The 25,773-nt window shown below is 38.2% G+C and overlaps 1 pseudogene; it reads right to left on the bottom strand.

Annotated features, from left to right (window-relative positions):
* Positions 1 to 1,296: 1,296 nt before the first annotated feature.
* LOC145045554 (glutaredoxin-C6 pseudogene) lies at positions 1,297 to 1,734 on the bottom strand (annotated as a pseudogene).
* Positions 1,735 to 25,773: the final 24,039 nt, after the last annotated feature.

Here is a 25,773-nt window from a genome sequence, read left to right as displayed (position 1 = left end):
GGAGATAGAAAGCGATCATGAGGAAGACGACGATAGTGAGGAAGATGGTTTGAGAAAGACGACCTGAAAACCTCGTCTGAATTAAACCTCATGTGAATTAAGCATGTAATTTGTAAAGGAAGGGTATTGTTTTTAGATTTAATGATTTTAAATTGGAAAAAAGATTATAAATCAATAAAAAAAAATTAAAAAGCTATAAAAAAGTAGATTTGGGTATATATGATATTAAAAAAGCATTAAGAAAAAAAAATATCGTATTTAAAGTTTAAGTCATACAAATATAATATTTTGATGTTTAGCAAAGATATATATGAAATTCTGTTATTTTTTATGTTAGATCTAAACATATACATAAAAAATAGTTTTTGTTTTATTTAAAGAAGAACTTGACATGTATATTTTATAAACATTTTTTTTCAATTCTCTGATATTTACATATACTTTTAATTATTTAACTATTTTATATGAATGAAAGAGTCCAATTAAATTCTAATGAAATAATTTTAACAGTTTGTAAACATTAAAAAGACAAACAATATTTTTTTTTTGAGATCGTAGATGTTTTTTCTACATTTTCTTCTATAAATGTATACAGATGTAAACATTAAAAAGACAAACAATATTTTTTTTTTGAGATCGTAGATGTTTTTTCTACATTTTCTTCTATAAATGTATACAGATGTAGTTTAAATATTTTATTACTTAAAAAACAAATAGCAACTTAATATTTTTAATCTAAGGTTTTTAATTTACTAATACTTTTTTAAATTTATTTAGCCCCTTTAATTTAGATTTGTTGTTGTTTTGTTTAAAGGTAAAAGATCGTAGAAAAGTTACATTTAATAATGAGAGGACTAGTGGTACAAGACAATGAAACCATAAACGTTATTAATATCAATTTTTAAAACTTGAAAAATAAAAAATATAAAATATAAAAAATATAAAAAAAAAAAAAAAAAAAAAAAAAAAAAAAAAAAAAACTATACACGGTGTATTCACAAAAACCAAAAGTGTAATTACTCTTTATTAACATGTGCAATCACAAGGACCAAAAGTGTAATTACTCTTTATTATATGATGTGATGACCATATTGTTGACTGTTGAAAAACTTTTCTTCAAGAGTTAGGGATTCGATATGCGACTTCAATAAAAGTGGGAAGAAAAATCTACTCACAAGATCCAACGCATAATCTGTACTTTCTCCATAAATAATTGCACCATTCATACTCCAAACTATATATAAATATGCATGGAGCAAAATTACAGCCATACCCCTTACTTGGGGTTGCTACTTTCTACAAGCCTACAACACCATTATTCCCTGACCGAAGAGCACCAACTTCTACAAGCTTTAGAACAAGATGGCCGCTCAAATGGAGTGCCACAAGGTTCTCTAACCCGCCAATACAAGACCCACCTATGAAGACAGCCGGAACCTCCTCATCTCCGCCACTACTGTGATCGTGGAAGGCAGCAAGGTCGGCGACTTCTTCCTCCTCCAGTTCGATGACGGTGGGGTAAACACCGATGGAATAGAAGAGTCGTTTCACTACGTCGCACATAAAGCAGTCGGAACGGGTGAATATGTTGACGGGATTTTCGGTTATGAGTCGTTGGATCCTCATCTGGGTGGATTCGGATGCGTCGATTGAGAGGGGGGAAGTGGTGGTCGGAGTTAACTGCAGCTTGAATTGGTCGTCGGAGAGAAGATTGTAGCAGCGGAGGCCCTGCATCACTACGATGGTTCTTCAGGAGTGTATTGGTGTCGAAAGTGGTGGAGTGTGTAGAACTGGATTTATAGCCGAAGGATGTGGAATATAAAATTATGGAGTGTATTGATTCGTTACATCACCAAAAGAAAAACGTATTACGTAGTTTCTACTCTTGCGAAACCTTTTTCGGGTTCCTGTACCTCACGCGCCTGATTTCATACTTTGTTGTGGTGTGGTGGTGTTTTTTGTTTTGAATTGTTTTCATTAAACGTACTTTTATTTCAAATAATGCAATAATTCATTTGATAATCATTAACATATAAGAAATATATAAAAATAATTTAAATGCGAGATTATTTATAGGTAAAATAAATTAGCCTACAACAACAACAAAAAAAGTTTCAGTGTTTAATGAGAGAATAAAGATTATATTTTATTATCTTAAGCTAATATTTTAATATACTATTACTTAAGAAAACCAAACTAAAACATCTATAATTTTTCTCTTGAAACCAATTTTTTACCCAACTAAACCGTTTGGTATCTTAATTGGTTGGAACTACTGGTTTAGAGGTCACCATTTGATAAAGTTGGTCGAGAACTTAAACAAAGTTGTTCAATCTCGAGTGCTCTAAGAGACTTGGATTCAGAACGGATCTTCTGACGAGATAATAAAATTAAAATCATTAAATTTGTATGTTTTGCTAAGGCTAATTTGCAACAGATGACTAAAATCAAATGGATCTCGGACAGTGATGAAAATTCTTGTTTCTTCCATGGTTCTCTGAAACATAAGAACCGTAAAAATAGAATTCACGAGCTCACGATTAATGGCACTTGGGTTTCTGAACCCGCGATAATAAAGAAAGAAGTGCACGATTTCTATGCAGCCAAATTTCAAGAGCAGTTGCCTAGTAGACCTAAATTCCCTAATCCAAACTTCAAGTAACTCTCCCCAGAGCAATCGTCCTTCCTAGAATCTGCTCTCACTATTCAAGACATTAAGGATGCGGTATGGAGCTATGTTGGTGAGCAACCGCCAGGACCGGATGGATACACTTTTAAAATCATCAAAGCGAAATGCAAAACAATCAAAGGCGTTATCATTAATTTTTTTCGTACACTTTGAAACAACAGGATCTCTTGCTCCAGGCTGTAACTCGATTTTTATTATTCTCACACCAAAAGTGTCCAACCCACTCACGTTGTGCGATTATCGTCCTATTAGTCTCATTGGTTGTATGTATAAAGTGGTGGCCAAATTGCTTGCAACCATATTAAAAATGGGGATTGGTTCGATTACGGGTGAGGTTCAATTGTCTTACATCCAAGACAGAAACATTCTTAACGGACCTTTAGTAATGAATGAAATATTCTCGTGGGCAAAGCAACAAAAGAAGAAGATATTTTTGTTTAAAGTCAATTTTGAAAAAGCATTTGACTCGATAAATTGGGGATATTTGGAATCCATTGTGGTACAAATGAGGTTTGTAACAAATGGAGGCGATGGATCAAGTGTTGTTTATCCTCTTCAAGGGCCTCAGTACTTATAAACAGCTCACCCACTAATGAGTTTCCTATATCCAGGGGAGTAAGAAAAGTGACTCGTTAGCCCCCCATTTCTCTTCATATTAGCCATGGAGGGCTTAAACATTGCAATCAAAAATACACATGAAAGTTCCTTGTTTCGTAAGGTCAAATTACCGAGAGAGGTCCCTTTCATATCACACCTATTTTACGTTGATGATGCGATTTTTGTGGGAGATTAGAACTGTGAAAGTATCATAAAACTTTCCCAGATTCTCAAATGTTTCCCCATATCTTCCGGTTTAAAAGTGGTTTTTTTAAAGTCTCGCATATTTGGAGTAGGGACCTCTAATGATGAACTACGTGAGACTGCTCGTGTGCTTGGTTGTTTGGAAGGTTCTTTTCCCTTCACTTATCTTTGGGTCCCGGTTGGTGCCACGATGTCATTAAAAAAGAATTGGAAGTCGATTCTCGATCGATTTCACTTTAAGCCATCGATTTAGAAAGCAAAATATTATCATTTGGGGGTCATCTCACACTCATCAAATCTGTTCTAGGCAACCTCCTAACCTACTACATTTCAATATTTAAAGCACCACATGGAATCATTGAAAACTTGAAAAAGATCAGTGTAACACTCGTGCTCCAAATTGGTTAAGCTTAATTTTTATCAGGGACCACAGATTAACATTTGAAGAAAATCATGTGACACGGTTTGGCCAAGTAAGGCCATGGCATCGCAATGGTTTAATGGATGGTGCGTGTTATTGGACCACCATGGCGTGGCCAAAGGTTCCCATGGCGTGGTAGTGCACATGATTCTCTTAAGGTTTGCATCATATTTAAACCCCTCTAAGCCATTTTTTTGGGTTCCTTATCAACCTTCATAACCCTCTCAACCCAGAAATCCTAACCCTAGCCTCCATTACATTTGTAAGCTCATTCTTGGTGCTTTTTGGTGATCTTTTAGGAAGAAGGATGCCCTTGGTGTGATAGTTTACTTGAAAAAAATCATTTACTTCAGCTAGTACATCTCCTAGACCTTAGGGTGTACCCAAGATCCAACCTTTTCCTTTCTAAGTTTTTAGATCCCTTGATTTTACCCCTTTTCTTCATGTCTTGAGGGATTTGAGTGGTGAAATCTCATAAATCTTGCAACTTTATGAATCTCTAGAAGATTTTCGATCTTTAATGCTTTAGATCTGGAGTACAATTGAGTTTTAGCATCATACATGGGAGATTTTGCCAAACACCCTCATTTTGACCTAATAGAGTCCAAGACATGCATTGTATATTCATGTCTAGAAAGTAAGGATTTTTATGTTGTTATTTGATGATAGAAACATTTATGGAAATGGGGATTTAGTAGTCTTCAAAAGAAAGTGCTTAATGGGTTAAGCCGAGGTATGTTTTTATCCTATCTAGATCTAGAAATGAGATCTCTATCTTTTAAAGGGTCTAAAGGGATAAGATTGGAAACTTTGGAGCCCTTAGGATCAAAGAAATTGACTTAATCCATTAAGTTGTTGGGAACCCAATGTCTAAGGCATGGCCTAGGCTGCCACAGTGTGGCGATTGGGCTAATACTCATTTATTTTGTCATTTATTAGCCATGACGTGGCCAAGGAAGGCCATGACGTTGCAACTAGCTGGAGTTGACTGTGAACAAGTTTGACTTTAGGTTATTTGGGATATTTTGGGTGGCATATCAAGCTTAGGTCAATATTTATTATATAGGTGACCGGTAGAGTCAACAGTTAGAATTGTGATATGTTCAGCTACATTTCGGTTGGAGAGGTGAGTTTTCCTCACTATACTTATGGGTCAAATGCACCAATGTCGGCCCACTAGATTATGAATCCTGGTATATTGAGTTAATGTGATGCAGATTATGTATTAGACTAGTAGATTCGTATGATTACTTGTGTTAATTGAGTATGCGTTAAATTGGTAGATCTATATGATTGCATGTACTTGCTGGTTATTAATTGTTATTGTATATGTCGACATGTTATGGTTATTGGGTTGAGGCATACCTACTTTGTGCTGAAGGCCAAGATACCCGGGGGTGGTCCGGATAGGCTGAAGGCCCGAGATGTGATCCGGTCAGGCGGAAGGCCCGGATAGTAGTGTTGGGTTTTGAGCAATCTAACACTTCCTAAGTGTGCATGCAACCCTAATAAACCTTGGATCTATGTTTGTCTAAATACATGCAAAATAATAAATTGTCCAAGGTTTATAACCTATCTAACATGACATGGGGAACATTTCAACATAAAAGAGTTAGAAGAGATTAAATACCTTTTGGTGAGTTTGGTTCTAAGGAGTTTGAGGGCCAAGCACCAATAGTGTGAATGCCTCAAATGGAATCACAAAACACCACAAACTCTTGGAAAACTTTGAGAGAGTATACACCCTTGTATAAAATCGGCCACACACAAGCACACACACACTAGTTCACTAGTTTCCTCTTAGGCTCCATTTCATGCTCCATAAGCATGCTTATATAGTGTGCATGGTTAGGGTGAAACCCTAATAACCCATGTTTTTTCCTTTCCAAGGATCCATGGGTTAAAAGCTCCATGGATCATCCATGGACTTCCACATAAGCCTAGCCCATTAACAAATGAGTATTAGCCCACACTATATAAAACAAGTAGCCCATAATCTAATTAGTCTTCCTTTTAATCTCTAAATTAATTCATAATTAATTTAAGATTAAAACTAATTAAATAACATAACTTCATATTAATATATTATAACTCATAATATATTAATAAACATATGTGTATAACTCTCATAAAATTATCCATAATAGTTTGGATGAGATGCAACCCAAATGGACCATGCCGGTCGGGTCAAGTATATACCAAATAAGTTATGGACTTAGACACCTTATCCAACAGACTCCCACTTGGATAAGTCTAATAACTGTATTTGCCTATAACTTCAGGAACCAACCAGCAATCGTAGCTCTCGAAAACTCCCTCGAACTATGAAGACTCTGTTGAACTATGAAGCGCCATTTTAGATAAGTGATCACATAATCCTCTGTTCTCATGATATCAGCCGGACAAACACATGGAACTATGTCTTGCTTATTGTCTAGCAGTTGTTTCTCAATTTTCCGATTTGTTTGACGAAGAACTTCACTGAACACATCGGTTTAGTTCTGACTAGGCCTGGTACATGGGTCAACACAAAATAATCGAGGGGCCCAGATATCGTTTCTATTTCTAGAAGGAACAGATAAACTTCGACTGATATGCTTGTTCTACTACTTATTTAATTGTACACAAAGGCACGTTTTATAACATCAAGTTACTGATGCGTTTACGTGCAATCAATGCACAACCAACTTATAGGTAACAACTCATATCTCTAGGTTTGAAGATTTATATGATATTATCGTCTCACGATCACTCGAGATAAATTCCATGAAGTGATACAAGTGAGTGTGGGTTTATACCAATACTCATAACTTATGAGTACTCATGAATGTTGCAGCAACCATTGCCATGTCTAAACACCTTTAAGGCATCTACAAACCCAATTCATGACAATCTTGATTCATACCTACTTCCGACGTATGATCGATTGTGGAGGTTTGAATAAATTAATTATTCTGGAAGTCAAAACATGCAAAACTGAAACAATAGTAAATAATTGACAATGATAGTAACACTTTACTCATAAATAAATCACAAATTTTATTCATCATCAAACGTCGATTACATTTTACAAGTTTCAGGAAAACTATCTAAACTGTAAAACTAATATCGTCCCTCAGCTCGATGCGTCTCGCATGCTGAAAATGCTTAACCCTCATCAGTCCCTTCGTAAGGGGATCTGCAGGATTCTCATCCGACGATATCCTCCTTGTCACAAGGAGTCCTTCTTCAATCTTGTGTCTTATGAAGTGATATTTTCTGTCAATGTGTCGAGATCTGCCATGATCTCTTGGTTCCTTGGCTAAGGTAACTGCACTATTGTTGTCACAGGAAATCTCTATAGGTTCCTTAATAGCTGGTACAACTCCAAGGTCTCCGATGAAGTTCTTTAGCCATATCGCCTCCTTCGCTGCTTCACTCGCTGCTATATACTCTGATTCACAAGTTGAATCAGCCACCGTCTCCTGCTTGAAACTCTTCCAAGAAATTGCCCCTCCATTTAAGGTAAAGATCCAGCCCGACTGAGAGCGGAAATTATCCCTATCAGTCTGAAAACCAGCATCACTATACCCTAATACTCTCAAGTCATCACTGCCACCAAGGGTAAGGATCCAATCCTTAGTCCTCCGCAGGTACTTGAGAATGTTCTTTACCGCTGTCCAATGAGCCTTGCCAGGGTTCCCTTGATACCTGCTGACCATGCTCAAAGCAAATGCCACATCAGGACGGGTACAAGTCATAGCATACATGATCGAGCCAACTGCGGAAGCATACGGTAATTGGCTCATCTCAGCTATCTCTGCCTCTGTACTCGGACTCTGAGTCTTACTTAGTTTGGTATTGCTTTGGATCGGTAAATCTCCTTTCTTGGAATTATCCATGTTGAACCTTTTCAACACCTTATCCAAGTAGATACTCTGACTAAGTCCAATTAGTCTTCTACTCCTTTCTCTTAATATCCTTATCCCTAGGATATAGGTAGCCTCCCCTAGGTCCTTCATAGCAAAGCACTTCCCAAGCCAGGACTTAACCTCCTGTAAGGTTGGGATGTCATTTCCTATGAGTAGTATGTCATCCACATACAGTACCAAGAAGCTAACTATACTCCCACTAGCTCTGACATACACGCAAGACTCATCTTCGCTTCTTGAGAAGCCAAACTCTTTTACCTTCTCATCAAAACAAAGATTCCAGCTACGAGATGCTTGTTTTAATCCATAAATGGATTTCTCAAGCTTGCATACTCTATTAGGGTACTCTGCACTGACAAAACCCTCTGGCTGATTCATGTACACATCCTCAGCCAACTTTCCGTTAAGGAAAGCGGTTTTGACATCCATTTGCCATATTTCATAATCATGAAATGCTGCAATGGCTAACATAACCCTAATAGACTTAATCGTTGCTACCGGCGAGAAGGTTTCATCATAATCAATACCTTGAGTTTGAGTAAAACCCTTCGCAACCAGTCGAGCCTTATAAGTATGCACTTTTCCTTCCATGTCTGTCTTCTTCTTGAAGATCCATTTTCACCTGACTGTTTTACTACCTGGTACATGGTCAACCAAGTTCCAAACTTGATTGTCATACATGGACTGTATCTCGTTGTCCATAGCCTCCTTCCATTTAGCAGACTCCGGGCCTGCCATGGCTTCCTTAACACTGCTAGGTTCATCCAAATTTACCAGTGTACTATCACTGATGAACGTATCACCTTCCGTAGTAATATGAAAACCATAATAAAACGAAGGTGTGTTCCTAACTCGTGTAGAACGCCTTGGAGGTATAGACTCGTCAGCTGGATCAACAGGAGTTTCCTCCTCAGGTTGATTGCTAGTGTCTGAGGTTCCTTCACCAATTGATTCTTGAATTTCTTCAAGATCAATCTGCCTCCCACTGTCTCCTTGGCTTATAAATTCTTTCTCGCAAAAGAACCCTCTTCGTGCTACAAAGACCACAGTCTCACTGGGTCTGTAGAAGAGGTAGCCGAAGGATTTCTGTGCGTAGCCGATGAAAATACACCTTTCACTTCGGGGTTCAAGCTTATCATGAGTTTCACGCCTCACGAAAGCTTCGCAACCCTAAATTTTGATGTGGTCCAAATTGGGAACCTTCCCAGTCCACATCTCATGAGGTGTTTTGGTAACCTTCTTTGTAGGGACTAGATTAAGGATATGGGCGGCAGTCTCTAAGGCATACCCCCAAAAAGAGATTGGTAACGAAACTCGACTCATCATAGAGCGAACCATGTCCAACAAAGTTCGATTACGCCTCTCAGCCACACCATTTAGCTGTGGTGTCCTAGGAGGAGTCAATTGTGAGACAATCCCACACTCCTTAAGATAGTCAAGGAACTCGGTACTAAGATACTCACCACCTCGATCGGATCGAAGCATCTTAATGTTCCTGCCCAATTGATTTTCTACTTCCTGTTTGAATTCCTTAAACCTTTCAAAGGTTTCTGACTTATGTTTGATTAAGTAGACATACCCATATCTACTAAAATCATCAATAAAAGTCACATAATACCGATTAGCATCCCTTGTGGCGGTTTTGAATGGCCCACATACATCAGTATGTATTAGGTCCAACAAACCCTCACCCCTCTCACAAGTTCCAGTGAAGGGTGATTTTGTCATCTTTCCAAGTAGACAAGATTCACAATTATCATCCGATTTAAGGTCAAATGATTCCAAGACTCCACTCTTTTGGAGTTGGCCTATGCGTTTCTTGTTTACATGTCCAAGACGACAATGCCACAATGATGCTTTATCTAGGCTATTAGAAGAATCAATATACAACACAATATTTCCTAAGTTGTCTACAATCGACACAGTTTCATACACACCATCACAAGGTAATGCTTTAAAATAAAACACATTATTAAAGAAAGCATTAATACCACCACATTCATTATCGAACGAAAAGGTAAAACCTTGTTTGTACACAGCATGAAAAGAAATAATATTCCTCGCCATTTCAGACGAGTACACACATTTATTCAAATCTAATTTTAACCCATTATTAAGCAACAAAGTATAAACTCCAATCTTGGAAACAGGTGAAGCCTTCCTATTCCTCATGATTAAGTTTATCTTCCCGTGCTCCACATCCTCACTTCTTCTTAGGCCCTGCAAATCAGAACATATGTGAATACCACATCCTGTATCAAGCACCCAAGAGTTAGAATATGTTGAGTAATTAGACAATATAGTGTAAATACCTGCATGGGTGGGTTTCACTTTCCCATCCTTTAGATCCTGCAAGTACTTAGGGTAGTTTCGCTTCCAGTGTGCCTTTTCATGGCAATAAAAGCATTCAGCATCCTTGGGAATGGTAAAAGGAGTGGCAGAACCGCTCTTGGTCTTTGATGAGGAGCCTTCAAGAGACTTTCCCTTGGTACCCTTCGAAGGGTGCTTCCTCTTCTTCCCTTTACCTTGCCCAATAGCTAAAACAGGGGTAGATGTTGGAGTAGGAGTAGTAGAGGTAACAACCGCTTTACCCTTAAGACCGGATTCCGCGGTCTTCAAGAGTCCTTGAAGCTTGCTGAGGGTAACTTCCTCCTTATTCATATGATATGTCATTCGAAAATGATCATAACAAGAAGGCAAGGAGTGCAAAATGATGTCAATTGCCAACTCCTCAGGGATGTTAACATTCAGCTTCAGCAAACAGTCCACATACCTTTGCATCTTTTGCATGTGGCCCGTGACAGATTCACCGTCCTTCATGCAGGTAGTTATTATAGAGGAGATTATTTCATACCGCTCCTGACGAGAACTCTGATGGTACCTTTCCATCAGGTCTTGGTGCATCTCAAAAGGGTAGAAATCTTCATATGACTTTTGGAGCTCGGCTGTCATCGTGGCCATCATGATACATGCCACCTTAGTAGCATATGTCTCATGAGTCCTGAATTCAGCGATCTCCTCAGGAGTAGCAGTAGACTCATCAAGTTCTTTTAACTCCTTATCGAGGACATATTCCTTGTCCTCATAACGAGTAACCATCTTGATGTTCCTAATCCAATCCATGAAGTTGGAACCATCAAAGATGACCCTCCCACAAGATTCATGAGAGAGAAAGAACCAGTTGGGTTAGAGCCTGAAGCATTAGTGTTGGAAGACATCTGAAAGAAGAGAGTAAGTTTAGATTAGATATTTAGGATCCTTAATAAGACACCCAAATGTTATATTAAGGCTAGGATCCAATCATAATATATTACACTTAGAAGAGGGATGCTGTAATCTAAGTAATAATATATTTGAAAGGTAGGTGAATGATGATTCACCAATTTCCACCATGAAAACGAAATGATTTATTAGGTTTAATTGGATTTGAAATTCCTAGATTCTTTTGAGATTCATTGAACTTTTCAATGGCATGTTTCAATCTCGATTGTGCCCTTCAAGTTTTGTGACTGGGATGCCGAGGATCACAAAACAAGGTGTGAATAACCATGCTAATTCACTTGGTACCCTTAATATTATCACCTAATCAATGTGTCGGTTAACCACACACGCTCCATTGATCTATGACAAATATTAAGTCACCCGTCGTGATCCTTACTAGTCCTAGTTAGTGTGCCGGTTAACTACACACGCTCCACCGACGACTTGGTAAGGTACAAAGTGTGAATTCCATGGACAAGCACCATGTTCACATTTTTCCTAAAATAACTAAGATTGAGAATTAAAAGAGTTTAGTTACTTTATAATATTCATTATACTTTTAATGAGGATTTAAAGTCATTGTTCTACCCGTTCGGCTAACGACCCTCCACCGATCAAGCAAGCGGTGGGTGAGAGTATACACCCATTAAGTCGCCATTTTATAGGCAACAACCTTATACCCACCTTATAGACCCGCTTCGTGAATGAGGCCTACTAATGGTAAAACGACTTATTCTTATACATATATATAATAATTAACCATTAATGTTATAAATAGTATAAGGGTTGAATTTTAACTATTAAAACTCTAAGGGTTGGAATTAAAGTTTATTAAAGTGTGTGAAACTTTACAAATTCCAAAACTTGAGGGCAAGTTTTGTAACTTTGCAAAACTCTTCATTTCATAACTTATGAATTAAAGGTTCATAAAAATGAAGACTCTTCATTTTCATGTAACTTATGTGTTTTAAGTGTGTGTTAAATAAGAGTGACCTTTCGAAATCCATAACTTGAAGACAAATTATGGACTCCATTAAAACACATAAATGATCAAGAATTAATTCTAAACAATTCAGCAAATAATTCCTATCATTTTCTAAATTCATAAGAACATGAACATGATCATCAAAAATTCAAGAATTATATGAACACATAAAATCATGGAATTTTGATATATGCTATTGCAAATGGATTAGAACAACCATTACACCAACTAAAATACATTTTATAACACCAAAACAGTTTAGGGTAATGTTTCTAGTCCATTTCCAGCAGCAAAAGTCGAAAAACTGCACTCTTTCGATCCTACTCGTCGAGTGCATGAACTTACTCGCCGAGTAGGTTGAAGTTTGCCTTGGACTCGTCGAGTCCTCCCCATGGACTCGGTGAGTCCACCATGCAGAACGCAATGATTTCGACTTTTTTCACTATTTTGCATCAAGTATCAAACAAGCAAGCCTAGGCTCTGATACCACTGTTGGGTTTTGAGCAATCTAACACTTCCTAAGTGTGCATGCAACCCTAATAAACCTTGGATCTATGTTTGTATAAATACATGCAAAATAATAAATTTTCCAAGGTTTATAACCTATCTAACATGGCATGGGGAACATTTCAACATAAAAGAGTTAGAAGAGATTACATACCTTTTGGTGAGTTTGGTTCTAAGGAGTTTGAGGGCCAAGCACCAATAGTGTGAATGCCTCAAATGGAGTCACAAAACACCACAAACTCTTGGAAAACTTTGAGAGAGTATACACCCTTGTATAAAATCGGCCACACACAAGCACACACACACACACTAGTTCACTAGTTTCCTCTTAGGCTCCATTTCATGCTCCATAAGCATGCTTATATAGTGTGCATGGTTAGGGTGAAACCCTAATAACCCATGTCTTTTCCTTTCCAAGGATCCATGGGTTAAAAGCTCCATGGATCATCCATGGACTTCCACGTAAGCCTAGCCCATTAACAAATGAGTATTAGCCCACACTATATAAAACAAGTAGCCCATAATCTAATTAGTCTTCCTTTTAATCTCTAAATTAATTCATAATTAATTTAATATTAAAACTAATTAAATAACGTAACTTCATATTAATATATTATAACTCATAATATATTAATAAACATATGTGTATAACTCTCATAAAATTATCCATAATAGTGTGGATGAGATGCAACCCAAATGGACCATGCCGGTCGGGTCAAGTATATACCAAATAAGTTATGGACTTAGACACCTTATCCAACAAGTAGTCCTAAAAGATTGTAGGCCCTACAACACGATCCATTAAGGTTGAAGGCTAATATTATGCATTTTATTATCTGTATGGTTGTGTGTAGTACTTTGGGGGAAATCACTAAGTTTTGGCTTATAGTTTAAGTGTTATTTTTCAAGTACTTCATATTATTGAGCCAACATGTAAGCTTGATCATGCATATCCTTTAGACTTTATGAGATTTGAATTTTTGGAAAATCTTATTTGTGATTTTGACTTTTGGAAACTATGTTTTGTAAACATTTATGGTTTTTGGGTTGGTTTTGGAAAAATGAAAATTTTACCTTGATTTTTGGGATGTTACAAGATGGTATCAGAGCCAGGAATGGTTTTGATGGGTTCAAGATGATAGGTTAAAGGAAAGTTGTGTGACAAGTAGAAAATTTTGGGACAAACAAGGTCTAAGGGGTCTTACGGATAAGTGTACCACAATGTATATCTATGTAACTTTGATGCAATAATATTCATTGAAAGCCAAGAGGGCATCACTTGTATGATTAAAGATATGTACATGTTGAAAATTATGTTTGTAGTAAACATTTAAAGTCAAGCAAGTCAAATAATTGGTACAAATCATGAATTTAAAACTTTATTGTATAGTTTATGGTCTTGTACCCCCACCTACCTTAGGATTTCGGTTGTGAGGAGGCCGAAACGTCAACCTGGAATACCCCCAAGACCCAAAACACATGCTAGGGATCCATTAAGGTCGAAAACAACAGTTAGTGGAGTTGTAGGACCGAAATCACCAAGGGAACAAGTTGATTTCAGTCATGTATGGCCGAAAACACCAAATGGAATCTTTCTAAGGTAAATTCGGTGGGAGACAGGGGATAAGGTTTGACTTTATGACTTGATATATCACCCATTTCCAATAAGATAACAGTATCTCACACAATTACCCATCAAATATCCATGTATTAACCCCCAATTAATTAAGTAAACTTCACATCATTACTTCCATATTTTAAAGGCTGAAATCCCATTTCCACAAACACCACCAATTTCATTTCACCTACTGTAAACCTCATTTGCTCTTAAGAATTCATTTCCAAGTTCCAAAGGATTTTAAGCTCCAAGTTAATCCTTAGAACTTTTATAAGTTTATCCCACAAATCTAGTGGTTTATTACACTTTCATGCTAGTTTCATATGATTTACACATATTATTATGTGTTAAACCTCATAGGGTAAGATCATCTTCCAAGAAGTTCATCAACCTCATTCAAGTGTTTAGGCTTGGAATCCTTACATCATCTCTTCAGCAATCCATAAAATCCACTCAAGGTGAGTTGATACCCCCACATTTTCAAGCTTTTCCATGTTTTACCGGGGGGGGGGGGGGGGGGGGGAATACAAGTCGAAAATTTGATGAACATACAAATATTTGTATGTTTGTCTTTATGTTAAAATATAAGATACTATTTCCATAAGATGTGGTTATCACTAGATTTCTCCAAATATTTGTGATATATTAGTTTTAAAATGCAAAACTAACAAAGCAACCATACCGTATGTCATGAGATCATAAGAAAATTTATGATTTGCAAAACTCTTTTGCTTATGAAGCTTTTTACAAATATATATATATATATATATATATATATATATATATATATATATATATATATATAACTTTTATCACATAAAGGAGTACATTCTATTATTTCACTATTTTGTGGGTTACAACCCAAAAATTATGTTGTTGACTCTACATTTCGAAAGTAAACAAGATATTCATTATGTGTTTATATAAATGTTTATACAAATGTTCTTGACAAACATACATGGTAAACTATAATTGGTATAGTATGAGAGTTACAAACACTACACTATCATTTTATAAGAAATAAATAATTATTAAAGTTATAATTATTTTACTTACAAGATAACGAGTTTTCAACACTATAGACGTAAATCAGTTGATATATGTAACGTCCGTAGATCCGGGCTAGTCAATTTAGAGGCAATAGGGGTCGAACACAACTTTTTGACAAAAGATTATTAAGAATAAATAATCTCAACAAAGTTTTAGTATATGTTACAAGGTTTTCGTACATATAAAGAGCGTCGAAATCCGAGTTATAACGAAGAAGTTATGACCCGTCGAAGTTTCGAGACGGAACCGACACGATACCAGGAGGCGTAAATAGTGAATTTACGATAGAGCAATATTTAGCCTTAGCAATCTAAATGAAAGTCGTAGTATACGTTAAACCGATAGTGTGCATAAAAAGAACATCCAAATCTGACTTCGTATGAGGAAGTTATGATTTTTCTAAGATTTAGCATAGTAGTGCACAGCCCAAAATCTGAATTTTAGATCGGTCGATTTTTAGCCAAAATAATCTAAACGATAAATGAAGATATCATTAATAGGAGTTAAACGATAAAAAGACAGTCAAAAACAGAGCTCGTATGCGAAAGATATGGACGAAGCTTAGTCCTTACTCTTCGAGCGTTGCGAATTCGATACAGTTTTGTAAATCTGAGATAGAGTGAGAACTAGCCAACGGGGTCTAAATGAAAGATGTAGTACTCGTAAATACCAATGCGTGGATATAAAGAACATCGATAATAAAGCTCGTATGCGAAAGTTATGGACGAAGCTTAGTCCTTACTTTTCGAGCGCGGCGAATTCGATATAGTTTTGTAAATCCGAGATAGAATGAGAATTAGCCAACGAGGTCTAAATGAAAGTTGAAGATCTCATTAACAGGAACTCAACAGTAAAAAGACAGACAAAAATGGAGCTTGTATGCAAAAATTACGGACGAAGCTTGGAGACTACTTTACTATACAATTCCTATAAATAAGAGATGAACTCTTCATAATTTCCTCACACCTTCAAACCTTTCTTTTTCTCTCTAACTTCTCTCTAACCTCCCTAAACCCCTCCCAAGTCTAGGGAACCTCCCTAGCACGAGAAGAAAGCCCCGGAGCGCTCGACATCTCCGAGAAGAAAAGCGTTCGGCTTGGAAACGTTCCTCCAGCGAAGCCCGATTTTTAATAAAAACCCGTTGTAAGTGAGTTACGCCTATACTATATTTAATATAGCTTTTATTCAATTATAGTAACATTATTAGGACCTTAAAATAATTATTTGGGCTATTATTATGAGTTATTGAGTGTTATTTAACGCTTATATAATAGTAATAATAGTTAGACTATTAATTAGTCGCGATTAATGTTATAACTAAACTCTAGTGGTATTAATACTAGGTTTTGGTCAAGGAAAAAAATTTGTTTTGAGATAACGAAGTGCTATTCAAGTACCGAGTCACCACCTAATCAAGTGAGTGCATAGTTACTTTTAGCTTAGACATAGATATGAAGTATTTTATATAAATTACGTGCTATGTGTGCATATTATCTGAATACTTGCTATTTATGCTGGATGACCGTTTTATACATGTTTTCAATGATTTAAATTGTATATGTATTTTATATCTACAAAATGTATTGGGTAACACATGGGTAGATGTAATAGTTGCTGTGTGACAAAATAAAATAATGAGAGGCCTCATTATAGATGTTATTGATGATCCAGTCATCTAGCGGAGTATAGATGACGACCACAGACTATTCTAGACAGTCCAGTGGAACACTAGCAGGTTCGCAACCTGTAGGTGTTTATTTGAACTGTGTTCTCACCAAATGTACTCCGTCCCCCACATGGTTGCCTTAAGGACATTTCTTGCTGAGGAATCCCCTTAGCAGTAGTATCCATCCCGATGATAGTCCTTAGACTAGGTCCCTTGTGTTAGATGTTTTAGGGACGTAAATTGAGGATAACGGGAATGGGTAATCGGGTTTGTTTGGTTTGATAAAGTTAATAAACTTATTTATTGTGGGTTGAAAACCCTATGTGCTCACCAGGCTCCCAAGCCTGACCCACTCAGTTTCTTGTATTACAGGTAGTGGCGCATGAGCATAGATGTGATGTCTTGGGATGAGAGATTAATGGATTTTAGGCATGTAAATACAGAATAATGTAGTAAGGCCTATATTGTATTGTTTATGCTTATGATCTGTATCGAACATGACATCCCGAGTCTTTTTGGGATAAATTCCGCAACACTTTTATTTAAAATATTACTCTGATTTTTAAACAAAGCATAAACAAAATCGGTCTTTTCTTGCTGTGAAAATGGGGATGTCACAATATAGACTTGTGAGACATGACTTCATTGTACGCACTAGAGTACCCACTAAAGTCCTGAATTATAACTAGAGTCTCTAGTAGGGAGAGAGCGTGACACTTTTGTACAGATCTATATGGGATTGACAACTCTGCATCTAAACTAGTAGCTGCAGTTAGACCAGCAGGTCTGGGGTGACAAATGTCGTAGCATTCCGACGCCTGAAGAATGTTGTTCAGGCCCCTGGTCGTATTAGTATGGTTATAATAACTCACATATAGTATTGATGATACATTAAATTTACGGGTTAACATACATTCAAGTAGTTTTATATAAATATAAAATTACATAACCCTACCTTTCAGTACAACACTACCTACATTCTTAGTCTCTGGATTGAGACCTACGTTTCATTTATAAGAACTGGATTTTCTGGAAGTATACACTATATTTTTACAGGAAACGGTTACAATCTTCCTTGCGTACAAAAACACTTATGAACTCACCAACTTAATTGTTGATGTTTTTCAAAATGACTTGTATTCTCAGGGAACCAGTAAATAGTTAACCACAAGAGTTTTTGGAGGATGGGACATCTTAACATCATTTCATTCATTTTTGTCACATGCATATGGTGTCATGTAAACAATATTTGAGTACAATGTAAGCTTATTTACTGTTTAATGTAATGGTTGTGATGGTTGTTTCGTTTATATTAAATTGTTATGATATTGTCCAATGACGTCCACCGCCACCCGACATTTCCGCCAATCTGGTTTGGGGGTGTGACAGATTGGTATCAGAGTATTGTTTATAGTGAACTAAGTATATCAAACCATGTAAGATATACAACTATATATACAATGGGGCTAAATCTCTCTGATAAAAAGTATACTTTTAAAATATAAGTATTTTTATAAAGGTATACATACAAGTATACATACTAGGGCAGTGTCGTCATATGAAAACATATAAAAGTTTTTAGATGAGTTAAACACTGCGATTAAGCCTAGGCAGTTATGTAATCATATCTGGGATTAATATAGTCTGATCAACTATATTTATACGAGATATGACAAACATGTGTTTAGGAATGGTCGTAGTGGGTAACTAATCTAAAACTTACCAACCCTAAATACTAATATACCCTAAAATCAAACATAAAGATTTAAAATACTATAGGAGTATTTTTAGCATACTACAAAACCATACAATTAATTCTTTCATAAATTTCTGACATCTCCATTCTCGCATAGACATCATGGCAGGATTCCACGTACCTGGAGATCCCTATTCCCCTAATCAGGGAAATTGTGGGTGGATCGAAGAGAATCATGAGGAACTAATGGAAGAATAACCTGAAGCGGATGTCAAAGAGGATCTAGGGGTGGAGGAAGAAGAAGGCGAGGAAGAGGAAGAGGAAGAGAAAGAAAGAGGAGTCGGACGCAGAGTCCGAAGTCATAAATCCTCCTTACATCACTTGAGTCCCTGTACACTGTTTAGGCTACAATAGACCCACGCCCCGTTGGGCAGAAGACTTGGAAAGGTGGAGCTGGAAGCAACACCAACGCTCGCCATACGGGGATCAGACTAGGGCTCTTCCTATCCTGGTAGAACGCATCTCCCACCTCGGGGATCAGAATAGGGCGTCGGACAACCGGATCGTGGAGCTAGGAGCTGCTACTGAATCAATTGACGTACGAACACAATGGATTTAGAGGGACTACACTTAGACATGCCACCTCATTGACAGCCTCCATGAGGACCTTACCAATGCCCGAGAAGAAGTGAGAGAGTACCAGGAGAGGCACAGAACTCTCTAGGAAAGAGTGATTGCAGCAGAGCGTCAGTTAGAAGAGATACAGGGCGATTCGACTTCATCTTAGGGACCGCAAGGGACCACCTCCCGTGAGTAGGGCATGTACTACTCATATCTTGTTCTCATTTACGAGTAAGTGTTAGTGCTACTCTTTCATGTAGACCTTCTTAAAGGTCAGTGTTCACTAAAACATGTACTAGAACCATATTATCAATGAAATAGTTATGTATTTTTTTATTTCATTGAATGTCGCTAATTGTTATACAAGTGTTTACTTGTTATAGTAAATATCATCAGTGAATTGCTTGTTTAAAAAAAACGATTAGAGTTGATAGACATACATAAATAAGGCATTCAATTGCAATAATTCTTGATTCATGACTATTCTCAAAACTTATCATCCTTCCACCTTTAAACTTTAAGGCAGAAGTATGCCAGAAAGGAAGTCCAACAGGCACAAGAACAACACATCAATAACTCCACCAGCGCCACCACCACAAATGGATTTTGCAATGTTCCAGGCTACAGTAACAACCACTGTGGCTTCCCCTGTAGCCTAAATCAGCAATAACACCAACAAAAACAGAAAAGGCAGCAGGAACGGGACCGAGAGTTCCAACCATGGTGACAACTAGGGGAACCAACATGTGTGCTTCTACAAATAGTTTATTAACTGTAAGCCCCGAACCTACCATTAACTTATTTTTATGAACTTCAAGCCCCAAACCTACCATTGTGACAGTGGAATCGTGAATCTAAAAAGATGATTTGAAAAGATTGAGTCCTTCTTCAAAATTTGCGCATGTCCTGATGAATTCAAGGTCAAATATGTTGCATGCACTTTTGCAGACTCAGCCTTGTCGTGGTGGAACAGCCACGTTAAAACTTTGACTCTGGTCATGGCCAATGCAATGAGATGGGACGACTTGAAAGTGATGATGTTCGCGGAATACTATCCAAGAAGCAAGATGAAAAAGCTTGAACAGGAACTGTGAGAGCACTCCATGAGGGGCTCCGACATTACCACTTACACTTCTCGATTTAATGAATTGGAGACTCTATGCCCGGGAATGGTCACTCCAGAGGCCAAAAAGGTGGAGCGTTACATTTGGGGGCTATCACATCAGACCCAGGGGATGGTCATAGCTGCCAACCCGAGCACCCTCGACAGTACCAAACGCCTGGCATAAACTTTGGTTGACCAGGGAGTTTGTCAAGGCATTATAATTCCCACACCCAAGCAACCAAAAGAAGGTAACAATAAGAGAAAGTTTTGGAACAAGAAGAAAGGGAAACCCGCTCAGGACCCAACCAAGAGGCAACAAACTGAGGCTGTCCATGCCATCACTGCCCCTACTGCTCCTACCACCCCTGCACCAGCCAAGCAATATGTTAGAACTCTTCCGAAATGCGACAAGTACGGTTTCCACCACCATGGTGCATGCTAAGAATTACTATGTAATAAATACAACAAGAAGGGGCACACGACCCGTTTCTTCTAGACACTGACACAATTAACCACCCAAGTCGGAAATGCTCGCCTACTATGGTTGCGGTGAAAACGAACATTTCAAGAGGAACTACCCGAAGGTACAAAATAGGAATGGTTGAGGTGTGGCAAGAGTTCTAACAATGGGTCTTGAAGAGGCAGTGAGGGATCCCACCGTGGGCCACCAATTCAAAAACTTATTCAAAAAAAGCCCTAAACACTAAATGATACATTCAATGTAGAAATGGCTAATGAAAAGACAGAATGCACTAACGATATATTTGCAGGATGCATACTAACTCTAAACAATCATTCATTCCAAATCGACCTGATGCTGGTTACGATCAATAGTTTTGATGTCATCATCGACATAGATTGGTTAAGCTCCCATTGTGCCGAAATTCTATGTTAAGAAAAGGCCATCTGCCTTAATCTACCAAATGATGAAACCATTGTCATTTATGGTGATAAACCCGGCAAGAATCTGCAAATCATCTCTTGCATCAAGGCTCAGAAGTACCTATGCAATGAATATCAAGCCTTCTTAGCCCATGTCGTTAATAAGAAACAAGAAGTGAAAGACATCAAGGATATTCCTAAGGTCTGTAACTTCCCCGATGTATTCCCAGAAGGCCTCCCAGGAATACCTCCCAAACGCCAAGTCGAGTTCAGAATCAACTTGATTCCTAGAGCCACCCCTGTAGCCAAATCCCCTTATCGCCTAGCACCTGCAGAAATGCAAGAACTGTCCAGCCAATTGAACGAATTACTGAGTAATGGATTCATCCGACCGAGCTTCTCACATAGGGAGGCACCGGTCTTATTCGTAAAGAAGAAGGAATGAACTTTCCGCATGTGCATAGATTATTGAGAACTAAAAAAGCTCACTATCAAGAACCATTACCCCTTACCTCGAATCAACGACTTATTTGATCAGTTGCAAGGATCGAGCTACTTTTCAAAAATTGATCTAAGGTCGGGGTACCAGTAATGGTGAATCCAGGAGGAATATATCGCCAAGACTGTATTCAGAACTCGCTACGGTCACTACGAGTTTGTAGTGATTCCCTTCGGTCTAAAGAATGCACATGCAGTGTTTATGGACCTAATGAATCGTGTGTGCCGACCTTATCTAGACAAATACTTGATAGTATTCATCAATGATATACTAGTTTATTCACAAAGTGAGGAGGAACACCAGCAGCATCTACGACAAGTCTTGGAGACACTAAGGGTAGAAAAGCTATACGCTAAATTATTGAAATGTGAATTTTGGATCTGAATAGTAGTTTTTTTGGGGTATGTGGTAAGTGAGGAAGGGATACACGTGGATCCTTCCAAGGTGAAGGCAATTGCAAACTAGGCAGCACCAAGAAGGCCGACGAAGATACGCCAGATTTTGGGCCTTGTTGGCTACTATCAAAGATTCATACAAAGCTTCTAAAAGATCACAAATCCGCTCGCAACCCTAAAAAATATGGGAGTAACTTTCAACTTGGGGAAAAAAAGAATCTGCCTTCCAGTAACTTAAACAAGTTCTGTGTAGTGCACCAATCATGTCCCTCCCAGAAAGACTGATGACTTTGTGGTCTATTGTGATGCATCTAAACAGGGCCTGGGATGTGTGCTCATGCAACGAGGAAAGTTCGTCGCCTATACCTCAAGACAACTCAAGACGCATGAGGTCAATTACACCATGCACGATCTCGAATTAGGGGCAGTGGTGTTTGCCATAAAGATCTAGAGACACTACCTCTACGACACATAATGCACCATCTTCACAGACCATAAAAGTCTTTAACACATTCTAAACCAAAAATGTGCTAAATATGAGGCAACGGAGATGGGTTGAATTGCTAAATGACTACGAGTGCGAAATCCGTTATCATCTCGACAAGTCCAATGTAGTAGCAGATGCCCTGAGCCAAAAAGAATATTGGGGTCGCCGAGTAAAGTCACTAACCTTGACTATCCATTCCAACCTCTCTTCGTAGATTAGAGAGGCTCAGCTGGAAGCCTTGAAACCCGAGAATGTCATGAATGAAGCCTTGCAAGGGATGGATAAGAGCGTTACAGTCAAAGAGGACAGAGACTTCTACCTCATGGATCGAATTTGGACACCAAAGTTCGGTGGGTATAGAGATATTGTCATGAGCAAAGCCCACACGACAAAGTACTTCGTTGATCCAGGTTCGAACAAGATGTACCTGGACCTCAAGAAACTTTATTGGTGGTCGAACATGAAAGCCGAGATCGCTACCTACGTGGACAAATGTCTGACTTGTGCCAAAGTCAAGGTAGAGTATCAGAAGCCGTCGAGTTTTCTACAACAACCAGACATACCCAAGTGGAAGTGGGAGTGGATAACCATGGACTTCATAACCAAGTTGCCCAAGATAGCGGGCAAACCTGGCACCATCTGGGTGATCGTTGAGAGGTTGACCAATTTCATACACTTCCTACCAATAAATGAGACCGAAAAGATGGAGAAGCTAACCAGGACGTACATAAAAGATATCATGCGATTACACGGCATGCCAGTATCTATTATCTCCAACTGAGATAGTAGATTTACCACACGATTTTGGCAGTCACTTCAGAAGTCCTTAGGAATTAAACTCGATATGAGTACAACTTAACATCCTTAAACTGTCAGGAAAAGTTGAAAACTTTATGACTTAGGACATCATTTTGGGCTTAGATCTGAGTTTTGGACGGAAGGACTTAGTGGAATAAGATCTTAATGGAGTTTTGGGACTGGGCAGCGTAGGCTGGGCATCCCGGAGGTACATTGCATGTATACGGTTAGCGCTCCAATATTTGGTCAACATCAGAGTACGATGGGCGTACTCTAGTATTACGCCGAGCGTAATCCGCTGTGAGGTCTTATCGACTTTTGGACCTTTGATCGTTGACTTTGACTTTAACAAGGGTTGACCAAGTTTAAATTAAGGGTATTTTGGGTATTTTGAGTTGATTAATTGATATTAGGTCCTTGGTTTTGGTTAGGTGATCGTTGAGCCAATTTTTTTCGACTGAGAGTTATTCAAGTTGAACTCAGATTGAGAGGTTAGTTTTCCTCACTGTACCCATGTGTCGAAGGCACCAAGGCCAGTCTACTAGATTATTTATCCTAGTTAGGATAATGATATGATATTTGTAGATGTTCAATAGATCCATATGATTATCTATATTTGTTGGCTCTGTGTTTATGTTTATCTGTTTCATAAGTCGACATGTTGTGTTGGATTTGGGCAGTCCTGCTTTGTGCTCTAGGCCAATACACTCGAGGAAAATTGGATATGTTGTAGGCCTACGAGGCAGTCTAGTCAGGCCGACAGCCTGTAGAGCGGTAGGAATACGTTGTAGGACTTGTGAGGAAGTCCATTCATAAAAAAGGCTTGTAAAGTGGTCTAGATATGTTGTAGGCCATGTGAGGCGGTCCAGTTAGGATGACTAGTCATATTTGTATGCTTGTTTGTTATATGGTGTGTTGGTACTTTAAGGGCTCACTAAGCTTTAGTTTAAAATTTTAGTTTATGTTTGTTATATTGTGGGGAAGCGAAGGTGTGTCATGCATAGCTTCTTGTTTTATGTCAATATGTGTTGGGAAAACTTTGATTTTGAAATTATCTTTTTGAGACAATGAATCATTTTGTAAACAATGTTGTTAAATGGTTTATTTTGAAATTTTTATATTTTTAAATTTACTTATTGTTTGGAGTGTTACAAGTTGTGGAAGTGCTGTGAGACTGTGGGGTAACGATAGCGCTCACTAGGCAGTAGATGGGCATGGAAGTGTAGTAAGTCTACGAATTGGCCCAGAGTATTCTATGGGACGATTTACGTCATACCATGAATAATTGTGAGAATGTGGAAGGACTGTGTAATGTATTATGGTATGGCTCTTATGGTGTTAGTAAGCAAGACGTTGTTTGGATTCCTATGGGCCGGTAGGATGATGGTCATATGTCTATAGGCATACCAAAAGCTAGTTGGGAATCTTCTTGGCTGAGATCATGATTTGGTATGAACACTGAGGAACCGTGAGCTTCTTATCTCGATGGTTGGATGGTGTCACAATGTATCGTGAACCAGTGGTGGAATAATTCATATAGGAGAGACCCAATAGTTAATTGATTGAGACTCTTACAGCTCGGATCGTTTGTTTTCTTAGCATGTTTGGCAGTTAGTGCATCAATTGGGAGTCAGTCGACTCAATGACCGTCAAGATTAGATGGATCAGCAGAACCTAAACATGCGACAGAGAAGGTGGTTGGATGTACTAAAATTTTATGATTGTGAGATCTTATCCTATCCAGGGAAGGCTAACTTGGTAGTTGATGCTTTGAGCTGCAAGATGGCATTTTCCCCGATTGGGAACGTTTGTTTGAGAATGGCAGTGATCTCTCCATTGCTGAATATGATCAAGGAGGCTCAAGTAGAGGGCTTGAAGAAAGAAAACTAGAAGATAGAGCATATTTGGGATCAGTTTCCCTTGTTTGTTGGGGATAGCCAAGATCTTTTGACACATTATGGCCAGGTGTGGGTACGGTAACCGGGGGTGTGAGACAGAATATCTTGGAGGAGGCACACAGATCCAAATTCTATATTCACTCGAGGGCTACAAATATGTATAGGGATCTGAGGTTGACATACTGGTGGCCCTGCATGAAGCAGGAGATTGCATGGTTCGTGGAGCGGTGCTTGACCTGTAGGAAGGTCAAGGCCAAACACAAGAGGCCTCATAGTAAGGTTCAACCATTACCCACTCCTATCTACAAATGGGAAGATATCACCATGGACTTCATCACAAACTTACTGAGGACAACGAGGGGTATGGAGGCCATATGGGTTATTGTGGATAGACTAGCGAAGAGTGTCAATTTTATTCCGATCTTAGAGAGCATCTCAGCTGAGAAATTAGCAGATATTTATGTGTGAGAGGTGGTGGTTAGG

Source organism: Lactuca saligna, chromosome 5 (genome assembly GCF_052625555.1).
Source record: "Lactuca saligna cultivar CGN05327 chromosome 5, ASM5262555v1, whole genome shotgun sequence".
Taxonomy (NCBI): domain Eukaryota; kingdom Viridiplantae; phylum Streptophyta; class Magnoliopsida; order Asterales; family Asteraceae; genus Lactuca; species Lactuca saligna.
This window is presented reverse-complemented; position numbering and strand designations above follow the sequence as displayed.